The sequence below is a fragment of the Hermetia illucens genome, chromosome 1 (assembly GCF_905115235.1).
Source record: "Hermetia illucens chromosome 1, iHerIll2.2.curated.20191125, whole genome shotgun sequence".
NCBI classification, from domain to species: Eukaryota; Metazoa; Arthropoda; class Insecta; order Diptera; family Stratiomyidae; genus Hermetia; species Hermetia illucens.
Window position 1 is genome coordinate 69,354,349 of NC_051849.1, and position 21,268 is coordinate 69,375,616.

Below are 21,268 nucleotides of genomic sequence, written 5' to 3' on the forward strand. Positions count from 1 at the left end.
ATCAAAATGTACAAACAAAAAGTGTGACAGGACCCATTTTCGGAAACTACCGAACCCGAAAAACCGAAAAAAAACTAGGGAGGTGTGCTTCCTCTCAAATAAACTTACTAATAGTACTTGATGATGATGAATTCCTGAAGCATCAAGCTTCCAGTTTTCCGACTTTTTTGTATCTTTACATATACTAATAATATTAAACTCCGAGTGCGAAGCGTAAGAGGTTGACTATTATCAATACATTGCTTTGCATGAAATAATTTATTTAAAATGCTTTCCAAAAAATAGAGGGCAATGGAATTTTTAATTATGTATACACAGAACTGTCATACGCTCATCGCTCCTCATATAGGAAACACAAAGCCTTTTATACCTGAAGAGTCAAACGTTCGGTTTCCCGACTTGTTTACAGTATTGTAAATTGTTAAATAAAAGGGACGTATATAAGTTTAATATCACTTATGAGACAGGTGTGAAAGCAAAATCGGTAAGAATCGATTTTTCGAAATTCATGGCCTAAAATGCTTTACTAAATGGAAGTTAAATCAAGCCGTATTTCATTAATTTAGCAATTACATAAATAATATGAATTTGTAATAGATCATATAAAAAATAAAAAATTATGATAATAAAGCATACATTTCTATGATAATTTCCTGCTTTCTCTTTCTCTGTTATTAATTAAGAGGCACTTCAAAGGGTTCGAAATACCAATCTAGGCTGGCGGTTCCAAAAAACTGTGTCCCATCGTAATCTGCAGTAGAATGCTTTTTAAATTTCGATAACGTTTCACGGTTTCCCATCGGAATGAATGGAGTTTTGTTACTACTTACTTAGATCGCGATATTTTTTGTAATTACATAAGAGGTGCTGAAATATTCAACAGACCACTCCATCTTTCTGTGCCTTGACAGAACAGAGGCATGCAACCGCACATCACTGGGATATTTCATTTGAGATGCACGTACATTCTAGCGACCTGTTCGGCCAATATTTACCCATTTTGGAATATGAGGGAGCCCTCGTGGCTCTCTTTCAGTCTAAATGGCCAACTCTTTACTACTCCACTACAATTTGTACTGTTTACTATCAGATACTACTAAATTTAAGCAAATAACACTTTGATATCCCATAATCTAAATCTAAATCTTCCTTACGATTTAGGAGGATGAAAGAATAAAATTGTATGCGTGGGGTATGTATGACGATTATCGCATATGAAATAACAAGTCGGGAAACCGGAAGCTAGACGCTTCAGGTATGAAAGGTTTTGTGTATTTCTTTTATATAGAGATTTGAGTGTGCATTTGTCCCATTAGTATGTAGTACGTAATATATGCATATACTCACTTTAAAATGATATTGACATTCAAAGTCTTGAATTTGCACTGAAGCGACAGCTTTGACCTATTAGAACTTTGTTAGTAATAGTGCAATTTTCACAAAATTGGGTAAGATTATGCTCTATGATGTAGCCTCGTATTTTGGGTGCACCTAAGCGGGTTTTCCTGCCAATTACTAAAAATTATGGTAATATACTATTATTAACTTTATTTGAACAGGTATCGGTATGGAGGGTATTTCGGAGCCTAGGCACCATATAGTAGCAGCCCCCCGATTTTTTTTCAGATTTTTCGGTTGGATAGTCACTTTGAACTACCTGCACTCCCCACCTTTCTAAAAAATGCCAAACCTAAGACCGGCTTTACGGGAACCCCCCCTTAAATTCGACGTAAACTCACTATATGCGTGAGTGTTCACAGTTCCCACCTTTCTACCAAATTTTGTGTCAATCGCTACAACCGTCTCCGAGAAAAATGGGTGTGACGGATAGACAGACAGACAGACAGACGGACAGACAGACAGTAAACCGATTTTATTAAGATTTTGTGTTTAGAAAACAAAAGGACCAAAGATATTCTATTATTCAATGTTTTAAAAGTCAACACTATACGGTGTAATAATGAAACGAAATAAAAGGGAAGATTATAATGTTGGAAGTCATTAATTCGTGTGCAGAAAAAATGTTAAACAATATTTAAGGGACTAGCTTCTTCAACCTAAAGCAGCGGTATTCCAGGAAATGTAAACAGACGAGTGTATGAGACAATCATATAACACCCAAGAACAAAACGCATCAAATTGAAAACATTTGCCAGACTAAATGCTTTCCAATTTCTGAAACTGTAGCATTTTAAAAACGGGCACCAAGGAGGCGAAAACCTGTTTGTAAAGAACCTCCTTTTGACTTTTTGGATTTTCGAGGAAAAACTGCTCACACTTGGGTCGCTTTATTGTTAAAGCTACTTATGCGTAAGTATTGTTGCATGATTATTTAGTATTCGTTAATTCAGAGAAAAAGGGGAATTTTGGAAAAGATGGTAGTACGGCTGTGAAAAAAAATTAGTATTCCTTCTACGTTTTTTCTTCTTTTATTTTTCCTTCTCTATTTTTCTTTATGCATACCTACACCATCATTTGCATATTGGAAGCATTACAGCTTCGAGCAAATGCAAATGGAACTCAAGTCCTCTGTAATATCAATATTTGAGTATTTTTGTTATTTTCCGACAGAGTTTACTCACTGCCCTGAATGTATGTACACCTGCCAATATTGTAGTACAAAAACTGCTCCAAGCATTGCTTACAAGAAACGGAATGTATTGCAAAATGTCGGAAAGGAAGATACTGCATGTTAAAGCATGTCAACTGTTGAATACCGACTCAGTTGGCGGAAAAAGCTTAATATTTTTGTTGGGAACGCAACAATTCAACAAGAAATGTGTCATGTCACTCCAAATTCAAATTTACCTGGAGAAGTAGTGAAGTCAAAAACACATTCAAAATTATTGATGACATCCCTCACCTTGAATGAAGAAAATGTTAAAGCTGACAGACTACTGTTGAAGCTACGGACAGGCTAGTTCAAGAGTAGAAAGTATCATTATTTAGCAAAATCCCAAATTGGCGCCCAATGTGGGGCCGGTGTAGCACATCGGTCCAGTAACTTTAAATAACTGAACTAAATAGGAACCAGATGGTATCCAATGCAAATTATTTATATTTCTACCTACTCTAAATAGGGGTAGTTGGAAAATGTATCTATATTGTGTGGGAAGTAGTCTGTTTCCAAGTACTCTGCTGGTTTCTGTGTAATGTTGCTATTTTCGCCTCATATCAAAGTTTATGCAACAGAAGCCAAGATATTCTGCAGAAACTGGCGAATTCACATTAGGAATTCCGTAATTTTTCCCAGGAGCTATTTTCTCAAAGTAAATCATAAACGATTGAGCCAATAAATTTAGAAAAGAAATTTTCCGTAAATGGCCTAGGTCTGGCTATTATATGCAATAATGTGTAATATGAAACTTTTACGATGTATGCTAATATTTTTTATTTAAATTTTATGAGATCAGACAAGGGAACGGCAAATTCGTTTGAATATAAGTTGAGCATGATTTCGTCTGAACAATTTGAGTTGCATGGAGGCGAGAGTAAAGGATCAAAAGATCTTAGAATAGAGGTTGGGTATATTTAAATGCTCACCTCTGGCACTTATTACTGGTTCGGAAAATTGAAAATTGATTAGCAATGATATATACGGTAACCCGTTATCTGCAAATAGGACTTAGCGTATCAACTATGCCTATTCACAATCGTTCACGGTTTATTGAAATACGTTTCAGCTTTCTCGCGGGCTTCCCGATAAGCTGGTTGATAAGACAATGGCAATTTTTTTAAGGTAATCTCTAAATTGAATTCATAAGCTGCCTCGAAGGAAGTAAAATTACAACGGGGAATACTGCGCAATATTATTTGACAAACTAAAGCGCAAGTTGTGACCAAATGTCCCTGAATTGTAGAAGAAAAAAAGTGCTGCTCTATCAGGTGGATAAGCTTACTTTTGGAATTACAATTGGAAGAAATTCAGGAACGATATTTCAAATTATTTGAGCTCTCATTATGTCCACCAGATCAGAGAGGTCAGGTGATCTTTTTTTATTCTGTATTCAAATTTGGCTTATAGGATATAAGTTTTCATCAAAAGACTCTTTGCATCGGTAAATATAAATTTCATAGGCCTAGCTATCAGGTTAGATCCTTACCTTTGCATGGCGGTCGTTGACAGGGTTTATTATGAGCCTGTCGAACCTATTACCCTAAGATCGAATCCTTGTCATCAAGTTTAGACGCCTTTGGCTTTTTCTCGGTACTATAGGCTTATCGGTTGCAAAACAAACTGAAGCAAGATTCCATTGAAAACATAATAGAAGGAAGGTAAGGGTAAGACAACAAAGACAATTAAGGATTGAACAGAAAACATACATATATTTCCAGGCGAGACTCATATGCTTCCACATGCAGAATTAGGCTCCGAAAGGATATCCAACTGGAGAAACCGTGGACAAATCCTTATATTATTTTGCTATGATGTATTCCTTTTAAAAGCAAAAAATGTATTAACCTATTTAAATGAAACAAAAAATAATATCTTAGAAAACTAAATGCTATTCTAATCTCAAACCAGAAAAAATAACATCTTTTCAATAAAGTCGTCAAAACAATCAGCTTGTACTACTTGTAAAAAATCTCCGAACAATGTGGAATCTGCATTTTTCTAGTATCTTAATATGAAAGAAGAAAATAGTCTGTCCTTATATTAGATCTAAATAACTGGTGGAAGGGAGAGCTAGTTACAAAAAAAAAAACGCGACTGGTAAATGAAAAGGGAAAAATTTCACTAGCAGTTAGTTAATTTAATGAATGGGGGGGAATTAGTGGAAAACTCGCCGCAACATCGAGCACATATGAAGAATGGTGCTCTTCTGCGTGGTTTGAATCAGACCGTGTGAGAGTTACACGACATCAAGAGAAGCCGTGAGGCATTTAGGTAGAATATATGTAGCTTGTATTATGGAAACTACAACCACTTTTGTGAGGCGCAAAATTTCCTTAATTTTTCGAGCCAGTGGCTCATAGTTCCCAACCTATTTCCGATTTCCGTTTAATGTTGCTATTGTGGGGGATAGCAACATCAATATATGCGAAACGGCCCGTTTTGTCAGCTAACTACATTCCAGGCTTGTCGTGCGCTATATGCCGATCAGTTAGAAATTGCCAGCCCCAATACTCTCAAATACTGCCTGCGCCTCATATCGGTAAATAGGACATGTTCCCATGATCAACCAGTGCTTCTATGCAAGGTTTTGATGAATTACTTTACATACAGCATTATGCCTGCTCGTTTATTGCATTGGTTCCATTACAGTGCAACCAGAAATGAGATGGTCCAACGTATCTAACGCTGAACCACACATTCTTCATTGACCGTTCTCCACCCGTTCTTTCATGATGAGCTTTTTATAAGCTCGAGTGGCGATCACTCCATTCTGAATGGCACACATAGATCTCTCCATCCCCCCAGGATACAGTCATCTGTTGGACAAATGCACATCGATAAATGACTGCCGAAGACAATTCACGTGTTTACCGTAGATTGCCTTCAACGTCCATTCATTGATCCACTGTTGGTCTGACTTCACCCCACTCAGAGGATTGAAAGATCGATCCTTGAAGTTAAGTGGAGTCCGCTAACCGTCTGCTTTACAGACAGTCGTATGCAAGGGACTCGCCTGCTCTTTGCTGTAAAAATTAGCACGTAGAGAATCGACTTGGTGGCTATGTTGTATTGCCATGTCAACCAAGTTTCTACCTCCAACGATACGAGGCAGGTTCATCCGCTCCTTGGCTGAGTTAGCATCATGCATTCGGAATTTGGACATAGTAGTCCGTATTCATCGCTGGAGGTTTTCCGATCGGTTTTCGTCCACGGCAATAATTCATGGAAGACAGTGAAGGGATAGCAAATACATTCAATGCGCTTATTTTATTCTTCACTGAGAGATGTGATTTCAGCACCAGTTTTACATGTCGCAGGAATTCAAACAGCAGATCACCAACTCGAGCATGGGTTCCTTGGAGGGTTCCTAGGTATTTGTAGAAGTATGTCTCGGTCATTGCTTGTAGGTGGAGGTCATCAATGCTATGTCCAGCCTACAGCTAATAATGACCTTTGTGGATTGTTTGCCTAATTCCATCCGAATATCACGGCTGAACACGTGTACTGTTCTACTTCTAATCTGGTCGCCAATGCAGCATATAACTTGATGTTTGCGAAACCAGGCCTTCTTGCATCATTCAGTAGCTTTGAAAGTGGGTTCAGTGCCATGTAAAACCAAAGGGGACTGAACGAATCCCCCTGGAAAATGCCTCCCCGTATATGGGTTGGTCTCTGAGGTACTGGTATCCTCAGATGAATACACTGATATAGCGCTATGCCACCTTTCTATTTCTGTCATCAGAAACTTTGTTGAAAATCTTGACTAATCGATAAAACAACTAAAGGGGTTTCGTTGGCCTTTAGTTGGTTGTCCCGCAATTACCAATTGTTAATTTTGTCTAAATGGGATAATTTCTTCCACATGATGTGCCAGAATAGCAGCGTATGCTTCTTCTAGAAAAAAAACTAGCATGACATGCTAATTTGATCTTCGGGGCTTTATAGAAAGCTTTACTATCATCATCGGTGCAACATTCGGTATCCGGTCTAGGCCTGCCTTAGACACAATCTAAGGGGGTTGGATAACTGCAACATAACAAAATAGCTGCCATGTGGCGATTGGAGGAAGGATCTAATTTCCTCAACCTGAGCCTTTTACTTTTACCACCACTACCTTTGCTCTCGGACGTAATCCTGACCACATTGCCTCCTAGTTTACTCTTGCGGTCTTAAATGAGGTGGTCTAATACATTTCAGGGCTTAAATTCGATTGCACTGTTGCGCCAATGATTATTAATATTATTAATAATCGTTTAACCAGACAAGCATTCAGATAGTTATTGACCACTAAGTGTTACTAAACCAAATTTTCAAAAGCATTCAATAGCATTGAAAATGCACTTATTGATGGGCAACTTAAATCCAGCTTCCGTCACGGAAAACACTAACATTTCCACTGATTGGAAGGTTGTAAAAGCAGCAAATAGTGCGAATTCTTCAAAATATAATAATATAAAGACTTTACGCAAAAGCAAAGCTTCTCTTTTATATGAATTTGACAATATTAATGCCGATACTATAACATTGGCTGAATTGTTCAGCTATGGTGTACAGAGCAGCGATTTTTCCATTCCTGATTCTAATACCATTGAAAACCCAGCCCATGCCTGTTTCGGATTATCAGTATTACCTTCAAACGTAAACGAGTTGCGATTAAACGGACCGCGACATAATCGTGGCTTGCACCAAGAATTGCCAACATAACATCAATTGCTTCTTTATATCTCGCTCCATCGACTAATGTATCTACTTTTCGCGAAGAGGTCAACAGACCAACCGTTGTTGTAGGTGATAATTTTAATGAACGTTCCCAATAATGGAGTGATTCTATCAATTCGAGCGCTAGCAGAACTCTAATCTCGAACAGACTTTCGACTTTCATATCATAAACACCACATACCACGGCTTGATTAACAATAAGCAGACTCACCTTTCGGTCCCAACTCCAACGATATTAAACAACGCCAGCATAGGATAGATGTGGGGCACGTTAATGGTTAATATCACCAATAGCCACCACAACCTAATCCTAAACTCAACCACTTCTATCACTCACAGATCCATAGTTTACTTAAACCAGCTTACAATACGTCACACTTTCTAAGGAAAACAACCAAATCATCTATGATGTACGGAAAACCACTTTTCGTACTAATAACTTCTCCAGGAAGCTGAAAGGTTGGTGGAACTCCGTTGTTAGAAAGCTTTTCGCACCACACCTAACCCAAAAAGGTCGGCTTATTTAAGAAAGCTCCAAACAAATGAGAACCAAAAGGGTCAACATTGGAACACCGAAGTTGAGGAAATAAACCGTTTCTCCAAATTTGGAACTCTTCGTAGAAAACTCAGTACGGATACAAAGTCCAATACGTTAAGTAGCTTAAGGGTCAGCACCATCGACCCACAATTTTCCTCCCATCCGAACCGAACCTGCCACGGGGAACGCAACCTTTCTCATCTGCCGATCTAATGAATATACTTTCCAAACACATTTCCTCATCTGCCCCACGTTATGTGACATAAAAGAGAGTGCTATCGCAGTGAATAATCATCCGGTAGAACCGATCAGCAAAAACAGAAAACGGCTGACCGTAATAAATCGGTGCAATAGTTAGTCAAGCTTAATCAGACCCAGACCTAGAGGCTACCATATACCTCATTGTCAACAGCCCAAGTTATATTAACAAAAATTCGATAGCTTCAGAGCCTAACAATAGAGACGTTGTCTTGTTGTTGTCAAATCCACCTCGACACATGCCGCATTCGTCGCCATGGACGAAGGATGATTCTCATAGCAAACGAAATCATTAAATTAGAAACTCTCAACAAGAAAGTTTTTGAGAGTATTTATCCAAACCTTGCAGCGGAAACTAGGTTGACTCACTGCTTTAGTCGCAACACTTCATATTACGGACCTCCCTCACATTCCCGAGCCTGGGTAAAGGCGTGCAAGCGCGTGTCTTCGGGACATTTCAGTGGAACTGCATTTAGGTGCTGGTAAACTTGCATAGACAACTTTTCCCACATGTTCTAGGTATCAATGTCCACTGACGGAAACTAAAATTCCGCTGATTACGCATAGCGGAAATTAAACAGTAGCTGAACTTTCAAGGACCGCTCGATAAAACAAACCGACTATTGACACGTTCTTGATTGCCTATATCAGTAAAGTTGAAGCTGTGTCGGCTGATTCTATTTTGTAGGTAGGAACCAGGTTTACATAACCCAGATCATGAGGAAAAGTTTTGTTTCACTGAGACCACATTTGACTGCGTAAATTCGTTTGTAAATATGCTTTCATTTTTATGAAATTTATGGGTGATCACTTCCAGCCCTTCAGTACGAGCGTCTGCGCAATACTTAGAACTTCTCTACTGTCAATAATTTAATTGAAGGTGGGAAAGAGCGGGGCCTTCGCAAGAACAGCGTTCGTTGATGTGGTAAACTTTGCGGTTAAGCGTAATTCACTATACAATTGCAAAATATCTGCAAATCTGACCTGAGACCACAGGCAGTGTTTTGCTGTTGCATTGTCTTTTCTTTGTTCCGGATTTTTTGCCGACTCCTGAAAAGGAGAATACAAAACATCAATACTGCAAAGATTCCCTGCTAAAGTTAATACTATTTCGCTGAATGCTGATATTTATTAACGAAAGGATAGCCTAGTTATGGAGACATCCTACATCCTTATTACAAGTTACAATGTAGTGATAAAGGACAAAGCCTGAGCATCAAACTGCAAATGATTATAGTCACGCGACATTTTAAGTAGAGCTAAAGTAACACAGTACGAACGACATTTAAAAAACATTAAAGATAATGTAAGATGGGTCTCTGTTAGGTATCTCGGAAGAGATCCATTATAGGCCTGTGAAGTCTAAAGCCGTCGCACTGATCTACGCTTTCGTTATTATGTAGGGGGCTGGTTTAGAAAAATCTGGCAATCGGGATAACTAAAATAGGGAAGGTTATTTTTAAAGTGTAGAGAACGTCTGAACTAATTAAATTGAATTGAATGGTACGAACGGAAGAATTATCATATAAAGGGTGAACGGAAAAGGGATGTTCATGGAATGGCTTGAAAGAAAAACTAGACATTCTGGAAGATTAGGTGTTGGCGTCAACGTAATGAAAATTGGATCGAGGTTTCCTGTTAAAGTAATCCCGATTAAAGCTGACTATTTAGGTAGTAAACTGATACCGGAGGGGCTTAGTTTAATGAATAAATTTTGCTGAGATGAAGTCTCAACTGATTCCAAGCGCACGCCAGAAATACGGTGTCGACATTTGATTCAAGGCTACTTTGATCTATGAATAATCAAATCAACAGTAGAAAAGCTTTTAAGTCATCTGCATACAGAAAAGAGAAGCAAGTAAGTAAGAAAGGAAAATCCTTTCTCAAGAATAAAAACTAGGCTGGGACACTGAGGTCTACTATGGAAGCAACTTTGGCCTACTGTAATTTTATCAATAATATTTGTGAATTTAGTGTTCTATATTATGGTGAAAAACTCTATACTTCCAGGACAAACTTCTAAACATTTACAAAATAGGTAATAACCTAATGTTAAATTTATTCGAGCAGATCTCTTTCCCAATTTTCTTTGCGTTTGTTTTCGAAACTTTTCCCAAATTTTCTTAAATTGTTAATATTGTCATAAGACGCGAATTTTATTATATCGTGTGATGAAGGTAGAAGTAGACAAAACGGTAGTCCCACTTTTCGAAACCTGGCTAGGACAGAGGTATACAAGGACATGTCAAGCGAACATTTTAATGGAGCTGTATATATTAGATGTTGTATTGTAAATATTAACGGACCTGCACTGTCTTTTGGCGCCCAATGTGGGTCACCCCTCGTTTTTCACATTTCCTTCAAATTTCTTGTCAGTAGAGGTTTCCAAGAAAAATGTGTGCTGCAGACAAATATATAGAAAAATCGACAGGCAGGTAGATAGACAGTAAAATGATTTAAGCATAGTTTTATTGACGCGAAATCTTAAGAAGGAATTGATATTCAATCGTCCAAAAAATAGTCATATTCTGTTAGACTTCTATTATAAAAGGAAATTGATTGAAAGGTCTACGATCGGACCTTGGGGACTATCATGACATGGTCATACTTTCTCACATTCAAAGGCTTCGTAACGAAGTTCATGAGCTCTAACGAATTGGGGAAACTAGATCGCCTGTATTGAAACTTATGCCGCACATTCAAATTCGAGTGCCAGAAACATGATCAAACCTCTTAACTAAGAATACTACATATAGAAGGAGCAAATCGAGTTTTTAGCCGGTACGGAATGCCACGGCTTATACCCAGATTAGGTGACTGGCGCGTGCGTCGATAAAGCTAAGTTGAGTTTCTTGTAAACATATACATATATATCGCATGAATCACATACAGGACCCTAACGACATAGTAAATGTGCGAAGTTTTTCACGCGCAAGTGATTGAAGAACGTCCAATGTGTGCAGTGTTTCCCTTCCACCATACAAATTCAAGCAATATTCCGGAAGACGAATCTCCGGCATGTATTCTTCTTGTTCTTGATATTATGCTGCGATTTGCTACTTATTTGTCCGGGAGGATAATAGGAGATTTATTTCAGTATTTGAAACAAAGCATTTGGAAAAGTGCTTGTTGAAAGTGTTGCCAAAAATAAGCAAGATAAACTGTTGCGTTAACGAAATATAGTGTTCACATTTATTTTAAAAAAATATTTGAAAAGCCATCATGACCTCATTAACGCTAATGACGCCGATGTGAAGTGTGGAAGTTGAAGAAGAGTTAACTTGTGGAAGTTAAGTGAAATGGTGATCAAGAGGCGAGACTTGTGGAAGGTGCATTGTTAGTCTTATTATTTCCCGTCGACAGCTACCAGTCATGAATGTAATAAGTGTTTGTCTGATCGAATCAATATTAATACACAAATTAAAAAATTCCAACAAAATATGATTATCAAAAAATATATGTAACTGTCAATAAACCTGTATAAGTTGTCGACATCTTTTGTTTGTTTTATTTTAAACATTGATTGAAGTAAGTTTTATACTATTTGCAGTCATAGTACCTGCAATAACTTGTGGGAGTTAGATTTAAAAAGTGTATTTGAAGTCTATCGATTAGAGATCTGCTCTTTGACACAACAGACGCTAACATGTTTTTCACTATGAAAAACAATAACTTTGAATGGGGATAAATATATGAAAGTCAATTCATTTTCTTATAAAGATGACGGTGTAATGGTGAAGCAATTTGAGTATCAATCTCTCTATCTTATTGCTCCGGGTTCGAATTCCACTTGGTCATGGATGTTTAGGTTCATCTTAATACTGTCTCGCTGTGTAGTAAAAAAAGTTAAACATCAGGTGTGAGGATGATGAAACTGAAGCACAGTTTCATTGAAGGGAAAACCAATGCGAAAACAAGAGTATGTGGATCCCCTATACTTCACAAAAGGGGGAACAAGAGCATGCATTACCAACTCGAAAGGGTAAAGTTTGACAACAATATGAAACATTAGTTAAACTTAACGGTTGAGGTGCGCTGACAACTAAACTTATTTTACAAGTCTATGCCAAAAAATCTAGTTTTAATATAGTTGAATCGGAACTTGCATCCGAATAAACACAAAAATCCTATCATTCAGCGATATCGGTATAAAATATAATGCATGTTGAGTGAAAAAATTAAAGACACGAGAAAAGTAGGAGGAGCTGGACATTTGAGGTCTGAAAAGTTTTATGTTTTCTTATGTAAGGAGCTAAACATTGAGTTGTGCACTATTTATCAAGACTCTGCTCAGAAAGACATATCCGCATTATTCCCTGCCTTGATGATCAGACTCTGGCAAGTATACAGAATTTGGCAATTGAAATCGATACAAAAAAGAGTTGGAGAAACAAAAACTTTACTATTCTATTTTATACGCCTTTCGTAAATCCTCAAGTAGCTTGCATATGCTTTTAATACAACGTACAATAGACAATACTGATATTTTTTATGCCTTTTGGTACAGTAGGATCGTAGGATCTCAGCCTTTATGGCATTGTTTGGCAATTTACTAAAAATTGGCACGCTCATGTGATATCGTGCCCCAACTAACAAACGCTAACAACTAACCACTGCTTCGAACGCTTAACCTCAATAGCTCCAGGCCTAGTACATTTTTCATGCAGCACCCACAATCTTCATATATCTGTACTCGTACACAAACCCGCAAAGCTAAATCCTGCGTTTTCCACGGGGGAAACTTAACTCTTAATTTCTAATGATTTAATTACTAACTACCACGTACTACTACTTGGGAAAATAAGATTTAGGTATATGAAAGACAGGGTGAACTATAGGCAGGTTAGACTAAAATTCACTGAAGAAAATCATCACTAATCTTCTAAATATCGCTATTTGGAATATGAAAAATCTTTTTTGATATTATTAGGAAAATTATTGCTTTCTAACTATAGCCAAGCCCGATTAAATGATATTCATAACAGTAGAATGACCAGCAAGTTTCAGGAGGCGAAATCTCAGACGAGGTTTTCTCTAAGCTGGGAAGACAAATTTTCTGCATTATGATGGTCGCCATGCTTTTGTTTCATGTTTTATAAGTTTATTTTTTTAATTCAATTTTTCGAATTTAGTTCGGCGGTCCTATGTGTGGACATTTAACGCCATTTGATGATGATGACAACACATATAGAAGGTTTCACTGCCAAATATTTCAACCATATTTTCGGGCATATATAATGTCGCCTAGCATATTTCGTATTGCTTTTTCTTTCTATGTAAATTGGAACGAGACTGTCCTTCAATTTGATGTATGATAAGCCTACAGTAGCGCGGTAGCACAAAGACGAATACAGAGACCAACGACGACTTTGGAACCCAGGAGAACGAGATTGACGACTCTCAACCAACTCGGCCATTGCAGCGCTGTGGCTATAAATTTTATTCTTAATAATATTTGAAGCAAGCATGACTTTAAAAAGGGGGACAAGAGAAACTGCTGAATGCCCCGAGAAAGAGACTATCCACCAAGAATAATATTTTCATTCCCAACCTCCCACCTGTTAATAGGGCACAGCCTTTCGAAGCCCTTCCCAACCTTAGCATCTTATAGCCTATTTATAATGATGTGCCTCTTAAATAACCACCGTAGTACCAATCAACTGTTAAGTTTTATAAAGTAAAACCCTGAAAAATAGCCTGCTCCGGCTCCAAAATTGGTTTTCGATTACTGGATAGATATGTACGACGGTAATTGCATTAGTTCTCTCCTTGCTTGGCTCTAATTATACTGGTTTCATGTTTCAATTTCGTCAATTATGGATCAATTGAGGTCTCCTTCACCCTATTTCTACTCTCTATATTAGAGTAGAGTTTCCTGTAGTTTTTGCATTAGTATATCATCATAGACCACTGCCATTACGTTGTTTATCTGGTGAGTTTTGGTCTTACAAATTATTGCTTTCTCTGGAAATACGGTTCTATACAACTATATACTGGAATATGTTTCCCTCTGAGGGGAAGTGCCTTTCTTTGCCTTTCTCGTGAATAATAATCCTTTTCTTGGCAATTATTTAAACTTAGATATTCTTTTTCGGACGGTAATGAACGAAAACAGCGGGAATGAATGAACAGATGAGGACTCTTGCCGACAATACGAAGGTAGTCAGTCGGATGATGTTTTACATTTTCCCATTCACAACAGTTCACGCTCATCTCTTTTACCTGATTCTAAGTAGAACAATTTTAATTTTAACGATTCCCTTTGACATGAATTTGTTTCATTTTATACACCACGACAATGATCAACTCGGCTGGTAATAATTCCTTTTTGATATACACTTTTCATAGTTTAGTATCTTTTGTATCATTTTTAGAGTCGAAGTGACACAGCTAGTGAAAAATTTCACTGATGGGATGGTGGAGCCGAAAATTAATGGGAACATCTTTAAAGTTGTATTCGATGCTGACTTGGAATTGTTCAATTTTTTGGGGGTATATGGCTCTATCTCTTTGTCGTTTTCTCTGTTCTATGATTTCAATGCGCTCAGTGTTCGGATGTAAACTTTCTGATAAATTGGTTACCGTTAAACAATTGACTCATTTTTCTCCTCATATTACTATTCTATCCGGTGATGCTGTTAATCCTGATAAAACAAAGAAAGATCTACCCCCACTATATTGGATATAAGAACTTTTCATGGGGTAAACTGTGACTGCGCTGTCATATGGTGTAAAGTGTCAACTACAAAAGAAGTCGGATTCAATACATCGAAATAGGTAACTTGAAGAACAACTTTACAGGGACGAAACATGCGTCTTATAACACTTTTCAAAAATTGCAAGCCTCTATAGATACTAAGAATTATTAGTCTTATTATTCTGTTAAGGTAAGTCGCACTGCGTCCTTAAAGAACTATTGTGCCATTTTACTGATTATAGTGTACCTATTAACTACATTACGTCAAGCAAACCTATAACCTATAACTATCAAATGTTTCAACTGTGCATCTGGTACTATGTATTCAGCCAGGTGTCTCAATCTACCTTGCACAAGTGCCGGATACTATTCCAGAACGTGTATAGAGGTTTCGACGCATTCAACGCAGAGTCTGCAGGCAGAGTCCATAGACATCCCTATATTCCCTAGGTGATAATTAAGTCAACAATGGCCAGCGAGAATTCCCACTATTATTTGGAGATTCTTCTTGGTGAGGTTTAAGCAGCCACTTGTGCGCTTGGGTTCGCTTCCCACAAAAACACCCTGGACTGCTCCATTCCTCCATTCCTAGGCTCAACCGTTCCTCTCCATGTTTTAATATCATGGGCAGCATTATAAGTAACCCACATGATATCAAGAAGAGATGGGTTCAATATTTCAAACAGTTGCTGCGTTCCACTCCGCCAGGTACTGTCGACAAAACATCAATCCAGGAAGCTCCGAAAATGGCCAAGTTCATTCACGACCACCATCATTAAGTAAAGTTGAAGAGACCGTATTGATTAGAGAGGTATTGAAGGATATAGACAGAATAATGGAAACATCTCGATCTCAGGAAACTAAAAGCTAGGCGCTTTAAGTATGAAAAATTTTGTGTATTTCTTATATAAGTGAGTGGAATTTGTGCCATTTTATGTAACTTGTAATCTTTATGCACTTAGTATGCCAAACTATTCACTTTGCTGTGATGCTGATATTCAAAAGTGTTAGATTCCAGTAAATTTCCATGAAAGAGACAACTGCGATCTATTATAACTTTCTTAGTAATAGCTCCATTTTCACCAAACTTGGGAGTATCATGCTCAATATTATAGCTTATGTTACTGCAAATTGATGATTCTAAGAAAAACTAAAGAAGAATTGCCTGTCAACTTTTGAAAAATGAATTAACATACTATTATTAACTTTACTTGGGTAGATATCATAACGTAGAGTATTTCGAGGCCTAGATATCATGCATCTAGACCACCATAATTCAGTAGTTTCTAAGAACGAGTATTCGAAATAATTGACCATTTTTAAACCCTGCATTCGTCCCCTTTGTAACAAATCACGCAGTTAAGATCCGCTTCATTTGCTCTCCTGCAAGACTGTATTTGGTTAAATAAAATATTTCACCCCCCCCCCCCCGTTCTGCATGTATGGTCCCCCCTTAAACTCAACGTAGAATAACGTTACTAACTGCATGTAAAGGGATTCACAATTCCTAACTTTCCACCAAATTTCATATCAACAGCAGTAAGTATTTCTAGGGAAATGGATGTGACAGACAAATAGACCTGCCGAAAGTAATCCGATTTGTTTTACACAAAGAGGCATGAGCGCACTTGGCACTTCATTCAAGAGCGTAACGGTACACTACAGGATTACAGTACTCTGTAAGAGACAATGTGGTCAGCAATGCGGTCATCTGAGGTTATTACTCTGATTTGACTCAGGTACTCACTCACAACTGAATCGACTGGTATTCGTCGTCAAATCACGATACAAATTTCACTGCCACCACTAAACCTTCCGTACGACAGTCTAGCGCTCTAACCACTGAGTTATCCGGACGATGGTATGGTCAGTCTCAAATATCAGGGAGCATTCCTGAGGAAAGGCAGCAAGGAAGCAGTGAAATTTGGAGGCAAGTAAGTCTAGCAAATATGAGATTTTATTCAGTACTCCCGTTTCTAAAATCGACAAAGGAGGAGAAAATTGGACATATAGTAGACTATCGCCAGGCTTGTGTTTGAAACTTTTATCATGACAAACGCGTCTGAAAATACCGTTAAGATCTTTGACCATCGGCGATGCAAACTTGGCACAATATTAGAGGATTAGACTAAAGAATCAAGTAGAAAGCGAAGCTGTACGAAATCTTTGAAAATCCAACTCTATTCCAATTTTGGAAGCCACATAGAGTATATGAAGGATACTAGAAACATGCGTGAAGTTTAAAGTATGCGACGACAAGATAAACTACGAAAAAAGTAGAAGGACACGGTATGCCACTATAGCAGGTCGCAGTTAGGATTTGGCAATTATAAGAGGTGGTCAGGAGGCTAAGATTTTTTGCGCCAATGTATTGTATAATAGAAGTCAAGGCTTAAATTGGGCCCTGATCCCATCCATCATCTGATCTCCCTAGATCGCTGATTGTCTGACTATTGATGTCATGGATTTAGATAAAAATCGGCAGTTATCAATAGTCTGAGTTACGGAGCTTTGATTAAATCGCAAGTAAGCTTCTTTGGTTGCTTTTCTGTCTGAGGTACGGAGCTTTGATTAAATCGCAAGCAAGCTTCTTTGGTTGCTTTTCTATAGGTCAGCTTGAGTTAATATGACAGCACTGAAAATGAAGTGCCACGCAAGCAAATGTCATGAGTGAGAGCACATTTAGGGCCTCTCTGATAACTGTATGTGAAATATTCCACAGTTCAATCTGAGTACCACGCGAAGTGACAACCCTAAGCTATAGCTGTAGGTCAATCAAGAAATTAAAGAGTTCGGACGGTAAAAGGTGCCACTGAGCAGAACATCTAAATGTCTCCACCACCATATAAACACCTTTCCAATGTAGGAAAGAGATGGCTCTGTTGTTGACGCAAATGAAGCGGTAATGTTTAGTTACTGTATCATTATGTAGATACATGAAGTGATCAATAAGTAGTTTTAAATAAAAAAAAAAGTTGTCGCTGACATAATTACATAATAGGAACCTTCGGCCTTCATAAGCTGGATATAATATATGTCCCAATTGTTTCAGTAGTTTGGACGTCTTCTATGGTGTCAGATTGTTTTTCCTCCATATCCACTTTCAAGCGACATTTTATTATCTATCCAAAATTCTTGAGACAAATTTCGGGTAAACTGAGGAATGAAAAACTCAAATTTTCACTGATGAAACTACTTGACACCCGACAATCAGAGTTTCAGTTCCGTCACATTTTCAATAACTCTTGAAGCTGGTGGAGGATCAGTCCTTGAAAGTTTGCTTGGGGGTTTTGTCAAGTGTAAAGGAAAACCTCACAGTTTAGCGCTGCCCAATATTTCGTCCCATGGTAACCGTGATGACACTTCAAAACAACAAATGGGATTACTCCATAAAAGGGCACAAGTTAGTTCACACGTCGCGCTCTGTTTTTGAAGGCTCCCCTGCTCCACCACTACACACAAGCGGTCGAAATTTTCTCTGTCATTCTGTCTCACCCGTAGGAAATCAGTTCTACTATTTGATCTCGCCATCTATGCTCTTCAGTCGTGAAGCTTGAGGCTGGTACTGCAATCCATAGAATCTAGCTCAACGGCGAGTATAGAAACCTTCGGACAATTTCGTATAGTTTCCAAGGGGATAGAAATGATCATAGAATGGCTAGAGAATCAGAACTCACTGAGAAGATTCTTCATTTTCTCGTCATAATTGTTTGTTGTAGCAGCAGACAATCAACAAAATCTGGACCATCTTGATGTCCTCTAAGAGAGCATGATTTCTCCTCCAAGTTGGATTACCTGCGTGATTGGGAATAGGAAGTGACCGTAGATGCCCTTAGTTATGAAGGGCAAAGCATATCCAATATCCTCAAACTTCAATATGTATATTGTTCAGTATGAAAAACTGGGACAGACTATTTTCTTCCATTTTTCCATTTTTCACAACTACTTCATGCTTGCACATCGTAAGTCATCGCGGTCGTTTAATTTAAAAACTGGCATATATGAAGAGATAAAAATCAAATAGGTGCTTGAAAGTAAACGCAATCTTTATATATCACGCCCCATACAATATAAATTAAATTTCGACAGCATCCAGACAATTTCAGAAAATGCGATTTAACCATTGCAAACGAGCGGCATCAATCATATGTACGCATCAAAATTCAATATGGACATCAATTTGCACATTTATTACTACATATATGTATGTAGCAGAGACTAAAATTGTCACTCGACCCCACATAAACCTACTATATATGATTTAGCGTACCCTACATTCCAAGATTATGATGAAAGATTAATTATAATTCCGCGAATTCGTCAGTCTGTCTCTAAAAGGACCATGTAACGAGGGCAGTGTGAGTTATGTGAAAACTTGTGCAGTTTCCATCAGTTCTGTATGCAAATGGGTTAACTTCATATAATTTATGAACGGTGATATATGCGCGCTGAATATACGTATGAAACCAACTTATTGCAGTATTTATACCAGTCTTCCTGCTAAACACGCTGGCACTGTTGTCGCAACTCCATTATTCCCCAGCAATTTTGGCAAAACAACAATAAAAGGAATAATAATGAGCCATATCCCTCACATGACATGCAGATAGGGACGTAGACAGACAGGTGACGGAGATCAATAGTGGAGCCAACTCTGCTGATAAAAGGATCTACCAACAACCCGTGTGCGGTAGATTAATTAAAATCTCCTGTGAAACGGAATTAACCACGACACCATAGAATAAGCGCGAAAACCTAGTAAACAAAATGAGTGGTTAACAAAACGCACCTTCAAAAGTTATCCGGGGTGCAACGACCAACAGTGCAGCTAATATTGTACAGAACAATGTGGCTTCCATTAAAGGTATCCGTAGTGGCTGGTTTCAAGCAGATGAGTGGCTTTGAATGAATGCACGGCTAAGCGCAATGTTCCACTCAAATAGCGAATGTAATATAGCTTGATATCAAGGTACTCATGGAGTCGTGATTGAACGTCTGCAGAGTTACCTCTAACCTCCCGGAGGCACACATAGCCATGTACAAAATCTTTAATCAAATGAACACAAATTCATATTAGGGAGTTCGAAGTTTGAACAGAAGTAGCTCTTGTTTGCAGCCATCAAATACGCTCCTTTAGTCCTGCTTGAAATAACGAGGATCCGATTCGATGGAAATGTTCAAGAAATACTCAACATGTTGTCAGGTGTTATTAAGTGGAGCATGAAATTCCTTATTACCAACACATGTTGTACGTAACACGCGCAGCTCTTGTTCTTAGAAGCAACTCTGAAATCGGCTCCGAATGGCGTGATAGTGCGAATTAATTAAAATCCTTTCCAGAATTCAATCACTTCCGCTGTGAATTAATATTCTGCCGCAACCGAGTAAATGTTAATCAATTTTTTGCCACCTAGAGCAGTTCTAATTGAATATAAATGGAAGCATTGCCTGGCATCTTTAGGCGGAGGGATTTCAATTATTTATCGTAATTGATAGCAAGCTATAAATACCTTCCGAATTTCCATTAGAAATGTGATAGAGTTTTCAAAGCAATTAATCCATAGATCCTAGTGAGATGCGCTGTTGATTTGTGCGGAGTACATTTATCCTTCAATCTGTGTTTATGGCTTCCAGCGATTGCATCGAAATTAATTTCAACTACTCTGTTTCGATCACTGACAGCACATCAACCACCACTTCTTACATTTTCCTTCAAGGACCTTCGAGTGAAATTTCACAACAACTACAACACGATCAGAACAAACTGGTGCTTTTCGGAAATATTTGATAAATAAACTATGCATTCAAATCACTTGCAGATTACTACTTATTCTATCTCATCAAACCCTCGGTCACTTCCAAATACAAAACACAACTACACACTATATATGTAAATCGCACTATATACTTTATGCCGGTTTCTCGTTGCCGAGCTTCGATACTCCCAGTACCAAATTTCATGAGACGGGCATGTTAAACGCGCAACGAATGAAAACAAACTGATTTCATGAATAATACCGATTCAGCCCCGAATGGAATGGAAAGCGGATGTCTCGAAAATCTGTTATCTCCTGGAAAATGCCACGGTAAAATCCGTTCATAGAGCATTCCGTTAAATCGAGAAATGGTAAATGTAACATCTGCCGGTTTAATTTCAGGAGACACAGTGAACCGTTACAGGAAGCACCACAACGTGAAAGCTAAGAGAGAGTTTTCTGCTCTTTCCCTCTATCCTGGAAGCGTGGAAATAGGCGCATGTCTGTTTCGTCCTTGAGGAGAATCTCATCGTGGAATGTTGTATTTTTAAACATGTTTTGGAAGGAATATTTTCATTCGACTGCTGTCCTTAGAAACAGGTAGTACTATCGTTCGCGATAATCAGGGACCGTTGAAAAGATACAAGTTATAGACTTACCCGCAAATCAACAGCCTTGCGAAA

The 21,268-nt window shown here is 38.1% G+C and overlaps 1 protein-coding gene across 8 annotated transcripts in view; it reads right to left on the minus strand.

Moving 5' to 3' along the window:
- Window positions 1-20,928, minus strand: part of LOC119654275 (potassium channel subfamily T member 2) — a 766,604-nt gene extending 745,676 nt beyond the window's left edge. For all 8 annotated transcript variants that reach the window (XM_038059612.1, XM_038059632.1, XM_038059605.1 and 5 more), the window contains exon 1: window positions 20,340-20,928. The gene's annotated coding sequence lies outside the window, so the exon portion shown is untranslated. The remainder of the gene's footprint in view (window positions 1-20,339) is intronic.
- Window positions 20,929-21,268: the final 340 nt, after the last annotated feature.